At 46.2% G+C, this 20,245-nt stretch overlaps 1 protein-coding gene across 2 annotated transcripts in view; it reads left to right on the top strand.

Moving 5' to 3' along the window:
* The window catches only part of Ac76E (adenylate cyclase type 2 Ac76E), a 944,861-nt gene that overhangs the window by 308,812 nt on the left and 615,804 nt on the right, over positions 1-20,245 (top strand). The window lies entirely within an intron of this gene.

Here is a 20,245-nt window from a genome sequence, read left to right as displayed (position 1 = left end):
TAATCACGCGACCTGCCCAGAAACATGAGTGCAAGGCACGATGCAAGCGGATTCCTGGCTTCCCAAGAGTAAGTAACAAAGCACCCCGTCGGGCAAACACTGGGAAATGTCGAGCACGCTCCGCCGGCTCACACAGGCTGACGTGCCGAGCGAGTCCGGTTACGGGCCAGCGCTGATGCGGCATAGCCTGCGGCGGCGAGTCGTCCGAGCGGCAGTCGCGGATCATTTTTGCACGGTTCGTGGCTACATCATAGGGAAGAAAAAACTGCCGCATCATCCGTGCTCGTCCGTTCAATTTCACTTCGGCTTGGGCCCGCGGAGTAGGACGACTGGTAGAAGAGGAGACCGGGTTGCTACACTGTGATAGAGCAGCGCGGGCCGACGCCGTGTGACTGGCGCCGCATCGTCTTTGCAGCCACGCTGCACGCGTGGGCAGGGATGCGCGATAATGATTCGGCACGCGCGCGGCGCCTGCACTATGTCCAGTGCCAGTTCCGTGACGGCGGGCTGTCAATACTGCGTGCGATGAGCGGTGGCACGCATAGCGTCGGAGCTCCGCTTGAACGCCAGCGTGTCCAGGGCGCGCAGAAGAGACCGATGGTCTCCCGAACTCGACAGCCGCGAACTGGTGTCGGGGATGTTTGTGGTGGGGACATTTCGTGCGTTCTTTGTACGGAATTTCCAAACGAAGCTTTATCACAGTACCCCTTTACCGGCTAACCCAATCTGGTACGTTGTGGAGTCGCGAAGAGGACAGTCGCTCTATAGCAGCCCGAGAACGGGCTGCTACGTGCAAGCGCACGTAACTTTTCTTGATATGCTTAAATGCGACCTGGCAGCGCTGCTGCAATGACAGAAATGAACTCCGGGGCTGCTTCATATAGGCAACTAGCCGGGCAGAACCCCCCTTGCTTTTAGTTTTCTGTAAGAGGCATGGTTCCCTTATTGACGGTTTTTAAGCAGCGTGATGTCAGGTGGTCTTCCGAAAACCAATTAAACGGGCGGTGACAGGCTGCCGCCAAGACACAAAAGCACCAAAGGAAACAGCCCACCAGTGCGCAGATGCTGCACATAAAAGAATATTGTTTCTTCACAGCGAACCTATATATAGATACCATCCGGCGGTGGTCGATGTCCATCCGTCTACGCGTCGCGTCGACACGAAAAAATTTTCGTCTCCAGCTTCTTGCGAATACTCTGTAGCTCTCAAGCTAAAGTAGGTATATTGTAAAAAAAAATACTGAAATTGGCCGCTAAGAGGACTATATTTACGACGAGTTTCATTTACTTGTAATAGTTAGTTCACAGTGAAGTTGTACATACTGTGGAATTCCCGTGTGCCATGCGGAGGTACTTCCAGGTGTCACTACTCTGCAAAGGAATTAGAACAAATCTCTCCACAGTCAAAATAAGTAGCCGTTGTCTGTGCTCCTCAATAATAATAATAATAATAATAATAATAATAATAATAATAATAATAATAATAATAATAATAATAATAATAATAATAATAATAATGATAATAATAATAATAATAATAATAATAATAATAATAATAATAATAATAATAATAATAATAATAATAATAATAATAATAATAATAACACCTCCGCAGCTTGCACTAGTGGTGCAAGGCTGGAGTCAACAGCGGAGCTTGTGATCACCTAGCTTTTACGTGGCTTGCCTAAGTTGTTTGTAGGTTTTGCGAGGTTATGCTAGGTTTTGTTAAGTTGTTTTCTCGACGGGCTAGACGCTGGAAGTCTTCAAGCAGTCGCAGGCCGGGATCGCTTTCTCGGCGACGTCGAGCGTTCAGGCGCCGACTCTCGCATACCCTGGACTGAAACTCGGAATCCTCGACTCGGCATCGCCTCTTCTCAGCCACAGCTTCGGCGCGGTGTTCCGGATGTTATGATTGGGGGTTCAATCCCGTCTCTCGTGATCCGTTGTCAAGATTGGAGTCGGCCATGAATTAGAAGGTAGCTGGCCCGTGCCGTCGTCCAACTTATCCACGCTGAGGACGTTGATGAAGGGAAGGACCGCTTCTCATCGAGAACGAGGAATATGGGTTTATTTACAGTATTTATATCACTCTAACATGACTGTTTGAGAAAGTACATCAGTCTAACATGACTACTTGAGAGAGCGTGTCCTGAGCAGCCGCACAACAACAGTTTATAAACACTCGGTCCTTCCCTGATACCCAGGTGACGGAAACGGCCGTCCAAGCACCGTAGGGGATACGAGGCACCGTAGGGGATACGAGGCACCGTAGGGGAGACGACTCGGCACCGTAGGGGCATTTATTCCCCGATCTGCAGCGCGCCCGCCGGCCGCCCATTGTCTGGCGTCTTGGTCGGCGCGTGGGATGGGGTGTCAGTAGATGTTCCCGCGGCTCAGTAACAATAGTTGGTCCGCCGAGCCCGTTTAGTCGTAATGGCGACTTCGTCAAACTCGGCTCCAGTGACGGAGAGTCGAGGACGCACGCATTGTTGTTCACACACAGTCGACTTAGTCACGCCGTGGCTAGAGGTGTGCGGCGACGCTCCAGGAAAGTTGCCGCCACAGTCGCAACTGGCCGGCAAAACTTGCACTGCAGCTGGCCGTTCTTAACACGGATCAGCTTGGCGGTGACGCATCGCTTCTCGCTTGGCCGTACGATGCTCTTCCTGGTAAGCCACTTCTTATTCGGGCGTCCGGACTTTCTGCGGTCTTCTCATGGCAGTAGCAGGTACGCACAGAGTAGAGGAGGCGAGAGGCGTGTCGCGGTACCGGCTGTTCCGAGCTTTTACTCGCCTGTGATGTCACGACTCCGCCCTACGCGCGTGGGGTGCGAGGAGGCTACGTGGCTCGGTGCTCTCGTAGGTGGTTGCTAGGCAACGCCAGGTGTTGCACAGCTGGGCTGAGTTTTCTGGTAACGCTCCACAGCGGAACTAAAAGCTTAAACAGCTCCGCTGTTAATACTACTACTACTACTACTACTACTACTACTACTACTACTACTACTACTACTAATAATAATAATAATAATAATAATAATAATAATAACAATAATAATAATAATGCCTATATATACATAGACGCGTCGACTGAGGTAAAACACGCAACAGCTTCGCGGCTCGCCCTTCTTCACAGAATGGAAGGGCTGATCAACTTTTTATCGCCCTTTTTGCTGTGTCATATACGGTAAAGTGTGTAAGTCCTTACCAAGCCGCTATAGGCTTACGTTATATAAAAATATATAGTTGTTCATTTATCCACCGCAGAAGCAGAAAAGAAGGCGCCTTTGCGGTGCGCCCCATCGAAATGTAGGAAGGAAGAGAAGACCAGCCAATCTCCGTGTCCTCTTCTTGCTTTGATGCTACCTTCGCTTGAGTGCCCGCAGCGGAACATGAAGCAAATGAAATGTGCTCCCTCATGGCGCAAGAGAAATGAAAACGTCGCGAGTTAATTAAGACCGATGGGGCCGTACAAGAGAACCGACTTGTAAATAAACGCGAATGTCTCCCCTGGAAATCCTTGAGAGTGCATAGCCGCTACTCCCGAAAGCTGGGTGCTTAACGTGCGCTTTTTCGAAGTTATTATGCTGTTCGTAGTTGCAATTTACCGAGACATATTACCTCATCGTTGGGGAGTTGAAGAGGCTTCGCTTTTCTTGATCTTCGTTTCAATTCCAATCGTGATTCACCCCATCTCATCTGAGGTACTCAGATGGCTAGGAAAGGAACAGTTGTAGAAGCAAAGTCTCTGGCGAGATGTTTTTGTGAGGCCATAAAAACTGTTTGTGATGCTGCGCATTTATCCGTCCTCCGTGCAGGTGCTGTAAGCACTCTAAAGCGCGTGTCGCCTCGTCCACGTCACGACCGAAGAGAACGCAGCGCGTGCAGGAATCGCACATTAAGATTTCTCTGATTTAAGAGAATTTCACAGTCAGCTTCATTTCCACAGGGAAATGCAACGCGCAGGGTGACAGCTGCTTGTTTTGAATAATTTAACTCGCACGATTGTTACTGGTAACATTATGGCTCGCTCATGTTTTAGTACAATACGTTACCTTTCCATGGTTGCGGTTCCTATGGTAGATCACTGGTTTCCTGGGTTTTCGTATACGTAGGTGCTTCAGAAATTATGTAAGACGGCTGGGGTGTCGTTGCGTTCATTTATGTCTAGCAAGGTCGAAAAGAATGATCTGAAGCCTTGGCGATTCAACTTGCTATTGCTAAGTGTTGTTCAGCTGTGTTCCATGACATCCGAAAGCTTCGGTAATGAGATGCCGAGAAGCGAAGACAGGGATAATGAGATAGTGGAGGTGTCCTAATTTAAGCGAACTATAGATTATTCGAAAATAGCCATTGACTGGTCAGGCTGTAATTTCTATGTCCTTGCCGGCACTCTTGTTTTCATTTGACAAAATATTTAGATAAATGATGAATAATAATTGCCTTTAACACGGTATCTAATTTGTTCTTCACCAAGAGGACACAGCGCCTTATCACTGACAAGAGTGGATCACTGGGTGCACATACCGATTTCTTTCCATGCCCGTGGAAAGTTCTTAAGGGATGAAGAACTGCAAAGTTACCTAAAGCGAACAAGTTGCACTTCAACAATCACTGCTCTTCGTGGGCCTCCTAATTGAGACAGAATTGGCTGATAAGAAGGGAGAAATGAACGATAAGAAAGATGTAAAGAACCTTAAGAAGTGTAATAAACGGTTCGGCTTTCTAGGTGCCGTCTTGGACAAGAGGTCGAGAAGCCAGCATAATCTATTAGAACGGCGGCAACGCCAAAGCAATGAAGGGCGAAGAAAGTCATAGTGAAATGTCCCACAAGCTTGCAAAAAGGAAAAGAAGAATTGGTCGTGAATGGAAGGGGTTCATGAAGTTCTGCTGGCAAAAGATCAGGTAAAGAAAAGAGTTGGATGCGAGGACTCGAACACCTGATGGTCTGTAGGCTTTGCGAATGAAAAAAGAAAAAAAAAAGATCAAAATGGTGCCCACAATAACTAAGGCCTGCTACGAGATGTGCGATTACCTAAAAAAAAGAACAAAAAAGCGGTACTCGTGGAATTGGTATGGATCTGAGGACGGCAACAGAAGACACCATTTTCATGAAGTGAATTAGGAGAGATAGTGGAAGAGCATTGACAAACTTGGATGAAGTACAAGACAAGAGGAAGGACGTTATCAGAGAATTACTGCTTAAAACATCAGGATCAAGGAAAACTTAATGCGACACCTTCCGGGCGCGTCGATGTGAGCAGAGGAAATCAACATACTGTGGGCTCTGGCAACAATAATAATCAGGGGGAGACCAAATTTTATATGAAAGCGAGAAATAATCGTTCAGTACTCGAAGAATTTAGGCGATCAAGCTTCTCTTACTCAACATGTACTTTGAGCAGTTCCTGAATAGAGAAGTAGACAACACAGAGGCGCATCGAGTCTCTTTTCATTCCCTTACTTCCTGGAAATTCGAAAAGCACGATGAAAATAAAAAAGTATGCAAAAATGAAGGTCACATCGTTTTATATCAGAGAGGTCTACTTACATATTTAATCTACGGTGCAAGACAAATGATGGAGACGCACGGGAAATCCCAGGACCAGCTCTACGCTGTCTTCACTAACTTGAAGTAAGCGCATGACAGTGGCAAGGCACGAACTGTGCAAGACCCCGAAAAAAAATGATCGCCCTAGAGAAGTATGTCAGGCTGATCAATAAAATGTTAAGGAAGCGAGTGCGATGGGTCGCAGCTGTTTCGGCAAAGCTGGAGGTTTCGATGTGACAGCGCGGAACTGCCGAGGTTCGGCACAAGGCCGTTCCCTGTTTAACGCGGTGATGGATGTTGTGATGGAGCATTACAGAAGAGCCGAACTTTACCACATTTCCTATGCAGATGGCACAGTCCTCTGTGCAACGTGAAAAGGAAATGCTGGAGCGAAATTGAAGGACTGGAGCAAACACTTAGATGCAACTGGTTCTCGGACCTGTAGAAGTAAAATAAAAAAAATACATATAATTCAGCACGGGAAATCTCTTATGCGAAAACACGAAACAGGGCTACGTGACAGTAAACAGACAACTCAGTTCAATTACCATGGCCGTGCGGTGCATTAAGAAACAAATGCTCATAGAAAAAGAGCGTGATTGGACATGTGTGGATTCAAGTTCTTAGATGTACGAATGAGCCAGTCGACGCGAATAGACAGCTAGATTTTACGAGCAAATATGCAACAAGAAACTCTAATTAGTGTTGACGGAACGCATACGTCTTATGTCGCAGTTAAAGTGAAAACATAAAACAACGTTGACGGCGACATAAGGGAAGCCTAAGTAAACGTAAAACCCACTTCATGTTCTACGACGGGTCAAACCTCTAACTAGTATGCGAGTATCTGCCACATTGGGATCGTTTCTGTGCGAGGTTTCAAATACCCTGGTGTCGGTCTGGCATGTACAACACGGCGACTCACGCGCACTGTGAGGCGGCCACCGAAGCGGCGTTCACCTGCTTGTCATGAAGCACGAGCAGAAATGTCTTTTGTACACCCGAGCTACCACGTTTTAGAGGCGGTCTACTTGTGGCAGACCAAGGCGGCCTTTCGGCAGCCTCGTCGCGCTAGCACTGTGCGACCATTCCGCTTACGGAATTTGGAGCGCTAGCCGCCGGTCGAAGCGGATAGCGTAGTACCGTCCACACCGACGCAATATATGTGCACTTTATTTCCTTTCTGCGCTGACTCGCCGCGCAAACCGTAACTGATACGACATAGAGCTCACCAGCTGAATCCAGGTAAGGTAGAAGACTCAGAAGGACGTATAATTAGCTTTGGGTCGGAATTATAAGGATAAGTTTCAAATACGTGGGACTACCAGCAATACTATATGGAGTTATGGAAACGAAATTATTCCTATCCGGAGGTCTAATAGTCATAATATCTAAGGGGCCTATATGAGGATGCTGAGGGATAAGAATTATAAGTGTACTAACAAGAAAAGAAAACAGCATTCGGACCCGCTCTCTCGAAAAATGTATACAACTGTGCTTAAAAAAGAAAGAAAGAGAAAAGCAAAAGAGAGAGAGACCAACCACAACGTCGTCAACAAAATCAACATGCTGTCCCTAGACGCCCGTTTTCTGCACCTGGAGACATATTCTCGGACGGTCACTTTCGGCGAAATCATTTTCAGTGCGTGCTTATTGGCTCGTTGAGCAAAAACCGGATGAGCTGATTGGCTGGTTGAGCACTACGTCACGAGAAAGCTATAATATCGCCGAAAGTGATCGTCTGAGAATACGTCTCCAGGCGTCGCTTGGTGCCTATAGGCCACGCTACCGCATACAGCCGCGGACACATGGCGATATCGCTAACTAATATACCTACACCGCGCTAGAGACCGTGCGACTGCCCAGAACCACCTAGACTAGGAGAAGGCCTCGGCAATCCTGCCGTGACGTCACCACACTCAGTCCGTCCGTCTCCGCTTGAGGTGCCATCGAAAGAAATAAAAAAGCACAATGCTGCAGCATGTTCGGGGTATACCTCCGGAATTTATTTGCATCCAGTATAAATTTTAAGTTCTTTCCACGTCAACTTCGGCATTTTGAGCAAAGCTGACAATGGCCCCCATAAAACAAGATGCACTACAGAATTTGGGTCTAGAAAGACGATGCGCCGGAAAAACATCTTTCTTTTTTCAGTCTATCACAGACAGCTGTACAATGCATATCACACATTTTATTTGCCACTGGTTTCCACTATCACAGAATGACATTCGAACACACAGCGCTCACATCAATAAAATATGGCATACATCAACCTCACCTAGCTTATTAAAAAAAGATCTGCTGAACTACACAATGCTGAATAATTAAAAAAAAATTCCAGAGAAGTCAAGACAACATAACACACAGTTCATATATTGTATGTATTGTAGCATAGACATTCGCGAAAACAGCACACACATCATCTTCAGTTGAGGGTAATCAACTTTCTCTTTTTCCCATTATTCTTTTCTTTGTTTATCTTGTCGTTTTTGAAGGCTGCGTAATTCTTCAGCAGAGTGTTTACTGCTGGATTAAGGATGTTCTTTAACATCGACTCTTGACTGTGACCAGTTGCACAAGTGTCAAAGTATTCACTGTTACAGAGCAAATACTTCCTCACACTTAGAAGTGCAGCTCTCTGATTACTCTCTGCATGAAACATATTCTATTCTTTGCCTGTAATATGTTCTAGCACAATCTTGGTGCACAATACCACATGAACGACTCATGGCTGTGGAAATTTCAAGCCGCCTCTGCTCATATTATCAATCAGCACATGCTCACTGCGTTCAAGCTCTCTCGCAGTAATTGTGAATAAACCGCAGCAGTCATTGCAAGGCTGGTGCGTCAAAGCAGCATAGGCACAGTAGCCAGCGATGTACACCAATGCCGGCATGTCTTCCCGGGGCTTCTTTAGGTCACAACTTCTTAGCTTTATGTTATATTTGTCAATCAGCATTTCAGCACACGTCTCTTTGCAAGTGTCAGTGGATGCTAGCATATCTGGCAAGATCAGTGTGTTCTGGAGGCGGATGTTTGCCTCAGCTTCAAATATCTGTGTGATCGACACATTGTAATGGGACCCGCACAGCTTCCCGTACTTTCCAAACTGAGCTTCGAGGGGTTCGGTTTGAAGTTTTCTAAGGAGAACGTACGTGAAACCGAGCTCCTCCAAACAGTATCTTGACACCTCGATCAAGGCGTATGCGGAAAGCCGGAGAGCTGAGTGGGTCTCCTTTGTCATCGCACCTGTATGGACACACCTACTTTTCTAGTCGTCGAGCCAGGTAACAAATGTGTCGAGGAACTGCAGCTGCTCACCATTGATTTCACGTACTGGCTCTTACCACACATCTCTCACTCTGTGTCCCTTATGGGGAGTCTTGACGTTGACGATGGCCCACCATCGCACAATTAGGTCAATGAAATCTGCAGTACCGTCTGCAAGCGTCAAATGCAGGGTTTCGCCTCTTATCCTTAAAGCAGATGAAACAAAAGAGTTAAAAACTTGCAGAGCAAGTTTCACGTTCTGCCTCTCAATATTTGTGGGATTTAATGCTTTATACGTTACCCCAAAAGCCACTTTCACAGTATTAGTTTGTTCAGCCTCGTGAAGCTTTCTGAGTCATGTGAATGAAGCACCCTCCATTTTCTTACTTTCTATGGTTCCACAGGAAAAAGGTGGGTAATATAGACATTTGTCAGGATTTTTTTGGTCTAGCCAATTGTTTCTGATACATTTCAGCAAATGCACATAGTCAACAATATGAAAGAGTGGCTGCTGCGGATTTGCTGGATGGGGGTAAACAATTTCGAGCTTCTGGGCCTCACTGAACATAGCCATTACTTTCCGGGTAATGGAATTATTGTCTGTGATGACTGCAACGATATGAAGGTTCGCTTCTTCAAGTCTCAAGACTACTTTATTTACAGTTTCATGCAGTTCCTCCACAGTAATTTTTGACACTGGAAGGATGTGTGCGACTTGTTTGAACGGTGGTAGGAGAGACTGCACCATAAATACATGCGCTGTCTTAGCAGGCTTAGTTCGCAGCAGCCCCTGTTATGCTGCCACCCTTGTATTCAAAGAACCGCTGTAAGTGTATGTCATCTACGATTAATGGTGCATTTATTTCATGAGCTTTCAGCAGACTTGTCCTCCTTTTCATATATCTTAGGAATCCCTCTTCATTTTGCTCTTTTAGAGGACTAACATCGTGTGCGCCACTGACACGCTTGATTGTTTCAGTATGAGGCAACACTAACTTTCCACTGCTCCTCAAAAACTTGTAGCCATGCAGTGAAATAGTGTACAAAATGCTACACCGCACCAAAAGTTCCGCAGAGTACCGAACAGCATTATTCCTCTTCATGTGGAGATGACACTGCTCTTTGAGGAACATCACAGCGCCCACCTTTTCGTCCTCCAGAAGGTCTCCACTTGAAGTGTCATCAAGAAGTGAGATCACCAATTTCAGTGCAGCCTGTCCTTTGTCCACTTGTTGTGGTTCTCCTTTAGTGCAGTGGTCCTCGACATTAGCCAAGAGCTGAACAAGCACGCGGAAATCCTGGATATGATCCAGGATCTCAAAACACTTGTCAGCTGTAAGACGAGCACCTCTCCAAAACACACGCACAGACATATCCGACGACACAGTCACTGACACCAAAATCTCGGGAGCATCTGTTATCACTTTGATGTGAGCAAAGATCATGCAGCTGTCGCAAGGTACCACTGTCCAAAACCTTTTTCTCTCCTAGCTTGTGCAGGCGTGAACTGATGTCTTATAGGCTGTTAACTTTGTTTTCTCGTTCCTCGTTCTCGTGCGCTAAAGCTGACTGCTTTAAGGCCCTTTGAAGTTGTTTGTTCTCCACACGTGTTCGCTTTGCATCAGGGTCTTCTATCGACTGGCGAGAATCCGAAATATATTTCGGGCAGTCGGGAAAGACCGTTAGAGTGGCATCAGGCGTAAGCCGGGTGAGCTTCATTTGAACCTCGATGGTCCGTCCGTCGCAGTCCGTGTATTTTGATGTTGTACGTAGGTGCTCGGGCTTGTAATGCCGTTCACAAACCTGTGAGACAACCAGCGCCGTCATATTATGAACACACCTTGACGCTTGCGAAACTGTGACATACGCTTACAAAGCTAAGCGCGAGATCTATGAAAAGCGCATTTTACTGATCCATGAGCCATTCAACGACTGAATATACACACACCATCGCAAACGCACGCGAGCCCACGTGGTTTACACGAGTAAATAAATGGTCACTTGAAAACGTATTTATATAACAATCGAATATCGTAGTTTGCACTAATACACTTTCATTGTACATTGTTTATATAAATGATCACTACATGAATTGAAAAGTGAGAAAACACTTACCAGTCGATCTTTCAGTTTTCCAACGTCGACATCGTCCCGTCGCACTGCCCGCTGCCATTTTTTCCTTCCTTCGGGATCACTTGGGAACCCAAACAGCCAGACCTTTGGCCCGTTGTCGTAGTTTCCTCTACAGTTTGGCACACAACATCGGCCCCTGACATCAAACAGAGCGCACGTGTACACAAAGAAGTACAGGAAAAAAAAAACGAACCACGTGCAGTGACGTTCTGCTGCGGTGTCTCGGCGGCGCAGGATGTGCGCGTCACGTGCGTCGCGTAGCACCTAGCGCCATCTGGTGTTCAAGTGCGACACCACGCGCAGTGAAACGGCTAGGGCAGAGTGGGGTGACGTCACCCGAAGAAAAATCGTGTTGCAGGCAAAGTATTGGTAGCGAATGTGTTTTGAAGTCGATACATCGTGCAATGATGGATGGATGGATGGATGGATGGATGGATGGATGTTATCAGCGTCCCCTTTGGAACGGGGCGGTGGGTTGTGCCAGCAAGCTCTTGCTATTATACTGCCTAATGCGATCATCATCATCATCATCGTCGTCGTCGTCGTCGTCGTCGTCATCATCATCATCATCATCATCATCATCAGCCTGGTTACGCCCACTGCAGGGCAAAGGCCTCTCCCTTACTTCTCCAACTGACCCGGTCAATGCCCTACCTAGGTTGAAAAGAAAAGAAAGGAAAAAAAAACGCACGATGAATTCCCATAACTTTCAACTTCTTTCTTTCAAGTTTTCTGGCCCCCTATTGTGAACTTTGTTTTAAACAAGGAGGCACGGCAGCGCCATCTGCATTTCGCGGGGCTAACTTCTCTTTGGAAAAGGAATAAACGCTTGCCGTTCAAGGTTTGTTGCGCCAAGTCGTCCACGGCGCCAGCTCACATTGCATCGCATATACAGAGCACACAAATGAAGTGTAAGTGAGAATATTCGCCACAAGTTCGCGTCACAATGTAACGTAAATACATCCATCTGTATCTCTATAAACCTCATTCTATAAATACATGCATTACACTGGTGAGCCTTGAGATTATTGCGTTAGTTTATAGGAATAGGTTCGCCCAGATTTTGAAAGAAGTACCATATGCACGCGTCCTTAGTACAACAAAGAACCGCTATTTCGGTCTTAAGATAAAATCAACATTCCATTGAAATAATTCACAAAAACCACACTTTAATTTGTTTAATCTTCACTAACACAGCACGCATGTCTCCTGTAGTCTTTCTTCTAGTGCTGATGACATAGCTAAAATTTATTGAAAGGGCAGTTAGAAATAAAGGTATTGATCAACTATTTTAGGCTAATACTATATACGGTGCCATTACTTTTTACAGCTACGCATAAGAGAGTTTTGAGGACATTACAGTATTAAACACGCTAATACAGTCTCGGTATAACTCAGCACGCATCGCTACGAGCAAACTTCAGAAAGCCTGCGCAGTTTAGTGCTCATAACTATTCTTGGTCGGAAGAAAACAGTCTGTGACTCCACATTTTCGCATTCTAATGACATCGCCTGTACATTTTCAAATGTTTCCATCGGTGGCGGATGCATAATTTTCATCAACTAGTGTTTTGCCCCGCGAGATGTGGCCACGCTTCAATTGCATTACCGTAATTGATGTCGCTGTTCATTTGTCTGGAACCGCATTTCAGTTTCGCATTCGCGACCGTGTCAATTGATCTTGGTTGCAGGCGTAAGTTCATCTTCCACGACCACACAGGCCTGCTTGAGAGCTACGATGACGAGCAGCCTTGAAGCAGCGGTGGGCTTAGTGGTGCATCAGATGGTGAGGCTCTCGTGGGCTGGACGTACTACTGTCATATGCTTGCGCTATAGAAATAGTTTCGCGTCAAGCAATGCCAAGTGCGTTAGCCGGACAGGTTTTATCGTAGTAGACATCTTTTAGACTAAACTTACGCATAATTTATACATAAATGTGCACTGGTGAATGTGAATATCGCGAGCATTGTGTAGCAATCACTCAAAAGGAAACATTGAGATGGTTTGGCCACCTAAGGCGCGTATAAACGAGAGCTACGCTGGACAAAGAGGCAGCGGAGATTAACTGTGGTGGCAAGACGAAACGAGACCGGGCGAAGAAGCTGACACCGAGGGGACAGAGGAAGGAACGGTAGAAAATTTCGGGGGAGCGAAGCGAAAGTAAGTTATCATCAACAGCGACAATATACCTATCGAAATGCAACAGGTGTAGTCGACAAAAGGGGAATTAGTACTAATAACTGAGCTCTATTTTTTATTAATGTAATTAAAGTGTTATCAATTACGCTGTTGCGAGACGCGTAGAGAAAACCTGATTGCGGGTGTACCTTACGAGTTGAAGTAGATTGCTTAAAATGGGCCTTGAAACACTCCTTAAGTTGCAAAATAACTAGAGCATGAAGGAGCATTGCTACTAGTGTGTCCTCCGGGGCTCGAATTTTTCCAAGCCGGCTTGCACCAGAGAATTTACGGACACAATGTTGGCCCCAAAAGCTTTCCTTTCAAGTTTCTCCTCGCCCTTTCGAAGGTATGGTTCTCCGCTGCAGTGCGAACAATGGTTCTGTCAGTGACACGTTGACAGGCTGCGCTTTGTTTTCACTATGTCGTCCTTTTCTTGCTTCGCAGTTCGCTTTCGGTGCCGGTTTCGCAGCAAAACTGTGTTGTGTTGTCGGAGCTAAAGCCCGCTGCAGTAAAGCAAGGAAACCAGAGGGGCTCGTGCCACAAAACAACAGCTGCAAGCGCGCGCATCCGTGGCCACGCTGTTTGCTTGCGAGTAGAAATTGAGCGCGGTTTTTCAAATTGCGGGGGGTAATACAGGCGGCGGTGAAGAGTGCCATTGGTGCCTGTTTAACGTTAACGACGTGGCACAGTCCTCTCTTGGGAGCTGTGCTGCTCGCTTTAGCATGCCTCATGGCGTTGACGATGTTGTACGATTTTCACCCGGCCACTCGGAAGTTCGTGCCCACCGCTCGAACGCAGGTTTTTCTGCACATGAGCGTCACAGGGATGAATAGACGGTTGAAACAATCCCGTCCTGTCGGCGAAAAAATTCCGCAGAAAGCGTATCCTAAATTGTTCGCATTTGGCCCTCGTCTCTACGAATATGTGGTCGTCTTACTGTCCAAATTATGGCCGACAATTTTCGCGAATCAGAGATAGATGTAATATTGAACTGTACCGAGCCTGGGGGAAACAATGACTAGGAAATAGCAGTCGTGGGGAGGAGGGGGAGGGGAACTTTCATTTCATTTAATTTGTGCCCATTTACAAGCAAATGGAGGGGGCCGAAGGTAAAAGCTGCTTATTGGCAGCTTGAGTGGTCCCTGGCCCCCTTTACATATTGGCAGACCGGTGGCAAAGAACACTTTCAGAAATCTAAAAAAAAAAGAACAGTGGGTTACGTCAAATAAATTACATTTCTTTCATTGAATACAAGTGGTTTTACGGAACCATGGCGATTTAAATCGTAGTTTTCGCCAGACAGATGAACTCCGATGGTGTCAAGGCATGGATGTCAGCGCCGGCTTCTAGATACGAATTCAGTAGCCGTGGCAGAGTATTTGCGACCATGGCAGTAATTTGTCCTCGAAAAGGGTATGAGCCATTTTTCATGGCTGCGCGTCTCACAAGTGGGTGCATTCTCTTTTAAGTTTGCTATATTTGTTATTAAGTTGCTTCTATTTTTTACCTGAAAGTAGTAGGTGCGTAGGAGGGTTTGTTTGTAGAGATGATGACTTTTTGTTATGTTGTACTTGGTGAAAAGACTCTCAGTGTGCGAGTTGTATGGCACATTTGCGATAGCGCGTATTATTTTTTTTTCATCAATAGTATTTTAGAGTGATTGGAAGCTGATGTCGTACCCAATACAAGATGGCTCCCCTGTTTCCCTCTTTTTGTGGCTCCTGCTGATCGCGGCCCTCCGCTTGCGTGCCGTAACAGTGCTGCTCTCAAACACGCAGAGAAGTAACTATGCTTACAATATGATCAGGCTTGCCCATAATTGCGACATGTAACCGTTTTACTAGGGGTTGCGTGAAACTCTTCCAATTCGCCCAAGGTTTCCCGACGTGGCACGCCAGCAGCATGTACGGCGCTTCCTGGTAATTGGGATTTTGCAGTTGCTTAACCCTACTCAGGCTAGACGCGAAGCTTACCGCCAACATGAACATAACAGCCACAATAACACGGAACGCCCCGTCATATTGATGCTGCAGCCACTGTATGAATGGAGATTGTGCTGCGCTGAAAGCGGCGCTGCGAACGATCGAACTTCACATGACCAAGTATGCCTAACACCCCTGTCAGACGATCACATTTAGTATTACTTTAAGGGAGTGCACCTCACCGTTGGGGTCATTTGCAGGTTGTCAAATGGAAAAGTTTATCGAAACTCGCTTGAATGCGTTCGCCAAACGCACTTTACTGCGTCGAAGTTTGTAGCCGTCGATAGCAGTCCTTCATCAACAACTAAAATGATATTCAACGCATAATCGGCACTAATTCTCATGGAATTCTTCGGGGGGGGGGGGGGATTTCAAATGTAATAAGCGTCCCTGCGTATGAAAGCCGCTATTGTGCCTTTGCCAACGAACACCGGCTGTTACTTTAGGCTCCGTCGCTTCGCCAGTAGCACTTCCAAACACGCAGCGCCTCGCTGGGATCTCGAATGATAGGCCGTCTTGTCTTCGCTCGTGGCGATTGATCGCTTTAATTTTATTATGCAAATACTGCATAAAATTTCAAATGTAGAACGTGCCGGCTGATTCACCGATCGACGCTGCCATAGATTCCAAATGACTCTTTTCTATCCCGTCTATAGCAGCGCGCCGCCTAAGTGACACTTTCTGCGACGAAATACACTAGTGTAGCAAAATTCGACCTTCTGACTAGGGCGAAAAAAGGTGCAAGTCTGTTTACCGTTAGCACTTAGGCATGACTATGCCAATTACTTAATCTATTTAAATTTTGCAAATGTGACTTTCACCTTATTGACTCTCTATGCGAAATTTTATTCCCGTATTTTTCTTGATAGCCTATGAGAACAATTTAAAGTGTACGACGCGCGTTCAGGGTTAATTTACAGCGTTACACTATGGAATGTTTTAGCAAATAGTTCTCACTATGATAAATATCCCAAATATTGAAATTTTCCCTATGTCATCTTCAGTTCTTTGTCTCTCTCTCAACGCGAAATCTTATCGCCGTGTCAACCTAACTTGCCCATGACAACAATTTCAAATGGGCGCTGATCGTGACACTTTCAAAGTCTTTCTTTCTTTCTTTCTTTCTTTCTTTCTTTCTTTCTTTCTTTCTTTCTTTCTTTCTTTCTTTCTTTCTTTCTTTCTTTCTTTCCTTCCTTCTTTCTTTCTTTCTTTCTTTCTTTCTTTTATTTGTTACCATTTGTTACGAATGGAGGAAGTAGAACCCTTTTCGTAAGCCTCCAGGTTGCTGCCCCGTAGGTGAGTACTGGTAAGACACAGCTATTATACACTTTTCTCTTGAGCGATTATGGCAACCTGCTGTTCATGATCTGAGAATGCCTGCCAAACGCACCCCAGCCCATTCTTATTCTTCTGATTATTTCCGTCTCATGATCCGGATCCGCCGTCACTACCTGCCCTCAGTAGATGTATTCCCTTACCACTTGCAGTGCCTTGCTACCTATTTTAAATTGCTGTTCTCTTCCGAGACTGTTAAACATTACTTTAGTTTTCTGCAGATTAATTTTTAGACCCACTCTTCTGGTTTGCCTTTCGAGGTCAATGAGCATGCATTGCACTTGGTCCCCTGAGTTACTAAGCAAGGCAATATCATCAGCGAATCGCAAGTTACTAAGGTATTCTCCATTTACTTTTATCCCCAATTCTTCCCAATCCAGGTCTCTGAATACCTCCTGTAAACACGCTGTGAATAGCATTGGAGAGATCGTATCTCCCTGCCCGACGCCTTTCTTTATAGGGATCTTGTTGCTTTCTTTATGGAGGACTACGGTGGCTGTGGAGCCGCTATAGATATCTTTCAGTATTTTTATATACGGCTCGTCTACACCCTGATTCCGTAATGCCTCCATGACTGCTTAGGTTTCGACAGAATCAAATGCTTTCTCGTAAGCAATGAAAGCTTTATATAAGGGTTGGTTATATTCCGCACATTTCTCTATCACCTAATTGATAGTGTGAATGTGATGTATTGTTGAGTAGCCCTTTCGGAATCCTGCCTGGTCCTTTGCTTGACAGAAGTCTAAGGTATTCGTGAGTCTATTTGCGATTATCTTAGCAAATAGTTTGTAGGCAACTGACAGTAAGCTGATCGGTCTGTAATTTTTCAAGTCTTTGGCGTCCCCTTTCTTATGGATTAGGATTATGTTAGCGTTCTTCGATGATTCCGGTACGCTCGAGGTCATGAGGCATTGTGTATACAGGGTGGCCAGTTTCTCTAGAACAATCTGCCCACCATCCTTCTACAAATCTGCTGTTACCTGATCCTCCCCAGCTGCCTTCTCCCTTTGCATATCTCTCTAGGCTTTCTTTACTTCTAGCGGCGTTACGTGTGGGATTTCGAATTCCTCTAGACTATTCTCACTCACAATATCGTCGTGGGTGCCACTGGTACTGTATAAATCTCTATAGAACTCCTCAGCCACTTGAACTATCTCATCCATATTAATAATGATATTGCCGGCTTTGTTTCTTAATGCATACATCTGATTCTTGCCAATTCCTAGTTTCTTCTTCACTGCTTTTAGGCATCCTCCATTCCTGAGAGCATGTTCAATTCTATCCATATTATACTTCCTTATGTCAGCTGTCTTACGCTTGTTGATTAACTTCGAAAGTTCTGCCAGTTCTATTCTAGCTGTAGGGTTAGAGGCTTTCATACATTGGCGTTTCTTGATCAGATCTTTCGTCTCCTGCGATAGCTTACTGCTATCCTGTCTAACGGAGTTACCAGCGACTTCTATTGCACACTCCTTAATGATGCCCACAAGATTGTCGTTCATTGCTTCAACACTAAGGTCCTCTTCCTGAGTTAAAGCCGAATACCTGTTCTGTAGCTTGATCTGGAATTCCTCTATTTTACCTCTTACCGCTAGCTCATTGATCGGCTTCTTATGTACCAGTTTCTTCCGTTCCCTCCTCAGGTCTAGGCTAATTCGAGTTCTTACCATCCTGTGGTCACTGCAGCGCACCTTGCCGAGCACGCCCACATCTTGTATGATGCCAGGGTTAGCGCAGAGTATGAAGTCTATTTCATTTCTAGTCTCGCCTTTCGGGCTCCCTCACGTCCACTTTCGGCTATCCCGCTTGCGGAAAAAGGTATTCATTATCCGCATATTATTCTGTTCCGCAAACTCTACTAATAACTCTCCCCTGCTATTCCTAGTGCCTATGCCATATTCACCCACTGCCTTGTCTCCAGCCTGCTTCTTGCCTACCTTGGCATTAAAGTCGCCCATTAGTATAGTGTATTTAGTTTTCACTCTGCCCATCGCCGATTCCACGTCTTCATAGAAGCTTTCGACTTCCTGGTCATCATGACTGGATGTAGGGGCGTAGACCTGTACAATCTTCATTTTGTACCTCTTATTAAGTTTCACAACATGACCTGCCACCCTCTCGTTAATGCTATAGAATTCCTGTATGTTACCAGCTATATTCTTATTAACCAGGAATCCGACTCCTAGTTCTCTTCTCTCCGCTAAGCCCCGGTAGCACAGGACGTGCCCGCTATTTAGCACTGTATATGCTTCTTTTGGCCTCCTAACTTCACTGAGCCCTATTATATCCCATTTCCTGCCCTCTAATTCCTCCAATAGCACTGCTAGACTCGCCTCACTAGATAACGTTCTAGCGTTAAGCGGTGCCAGGTTCATATTCCAATGGCGGCCTGTCCGGAGCCAGGGATTCTTAGCACCCTCTGCTGCGTCGCAGGTCTGACCGCTGCGGTTGTCAGTTGCTTCGCAGCTACTGGCGACTGAGGGCCGGGGTTTGATTGTTGTGTTCATATGGGAGGTTGTGTCCAAGTACTGCATCAGGGTGGCCAATCCTGCTCTGGTGAGGCAGTGCGTTACCGGTTCTGGTCTCCGGGATCAGGCCACACTCCAGGCCTGTTTATGCAATTTTGTCAACACGCGGATTTTTTTTAATCCGGTGGAAGATTGCTGGCACCGGGATTCGAACTACGGACCTCTTGCACGCGAAGCGGGTGTTACGCAATATACGAGGGTTGATCCAGAAATATGGTTCCCGAAGAGCTCCAGCCACACGGGAAGGTGCGAGGCGAAATCCGGCAACACTGCTGCGCGCGGCTGTTTCCCCACTCTCGATTCCCCCCGACCGCGCTTCGCTGCGCTGCCCATTTTTGGCTCAGCAGCCGTCAGATATGGAGGTTCCCATTGTTGATTCACGCCAAGTGCGGTATTCGTTCCGTAATTCGCCAGAGAGGCTTCACCTCTGGATATTTATCGTCAGTTGACAGAGGTGTATGGCGACAAGTCCGTTCAAGACGTCCGAAAGTGGTGCAGGGAGTTTAGTGCCGGTCGAAAGGAAGTCCACCATGAAGAATGGAGTGGAAGACCGTCAGTTATTGAGATGGTCCAACGGAAAGTGCTTCAAAAGAGGAGTAACACTGTCCGTGAACCTACATAGCATAACATAGCATAGCATAGCATAGCATAGCTCAGATTCCTGGGAAGTTATTAGGGCACAGTGGAAAGAGCTTTGGCTGAAAAATTGCGGTATCACAAGTGTTGTGCTCGATGGGTACCGCGGTTACTGACATCAGACGACAAGGGGAAACGCCTTGACTGTGCGAGCCAGTTTCTTCAAAAGTGGCAAGAAGAGAAGGCAGAATTGTTGGACTCCATTGGTACGGGAGACGAAACGTGAGCGTTTCATTTCACTCCCGAAACGAAGGAACATCCAAACAGTGGCATCACCCAGAGTCACCAGTCGCAAAGAAGTTCAAACTCCTTCTGCTGGCAAAGTCATGGCCAGTGTTTTTTTTTTTTGATCGTAAGGGAATACTGCTGATCAATTTCATGGAACGTGGGATAACAATAAACTCAGACTTTTATTGTGCAACACTAAGAAAACTCAGGCGAGCTATCCAGAACCGCTGGCGAGGACGACTGACAGCCAATGTAACGCTGTTTCACGACAACGCCCGATTTCACGTCTCCCGTCAAACGCAGGAACTGTTGACAAACTTTGGGTGGACTGTCATGCCCCACCCACCTGTACAGTCCAGACCTCGCGCCTAGTGATTATCACTTGTTCCCCAAGTTAAAGGAACA

This window comes from Dermacentor variabilis, chromosome 1, assembly GCF_050947875.1.
Source record: "Dermacentor variabilis isolate Ectoservices chromosome 1, ASM5094787v1, whole genome shotgun sequence".
NCBI classification, from domain to species: Eukaryota; Metazoa; Arthropoda; class Arachnida; order Ixodida; family Ixodidae; genus Dermacentor; species Dermacentor variabilis.
The sequence above is the reverse complement of the archived record's forward strand: the minus strand, read 5'-3'. Positions and strand labels throughout refer to the sequence as shown.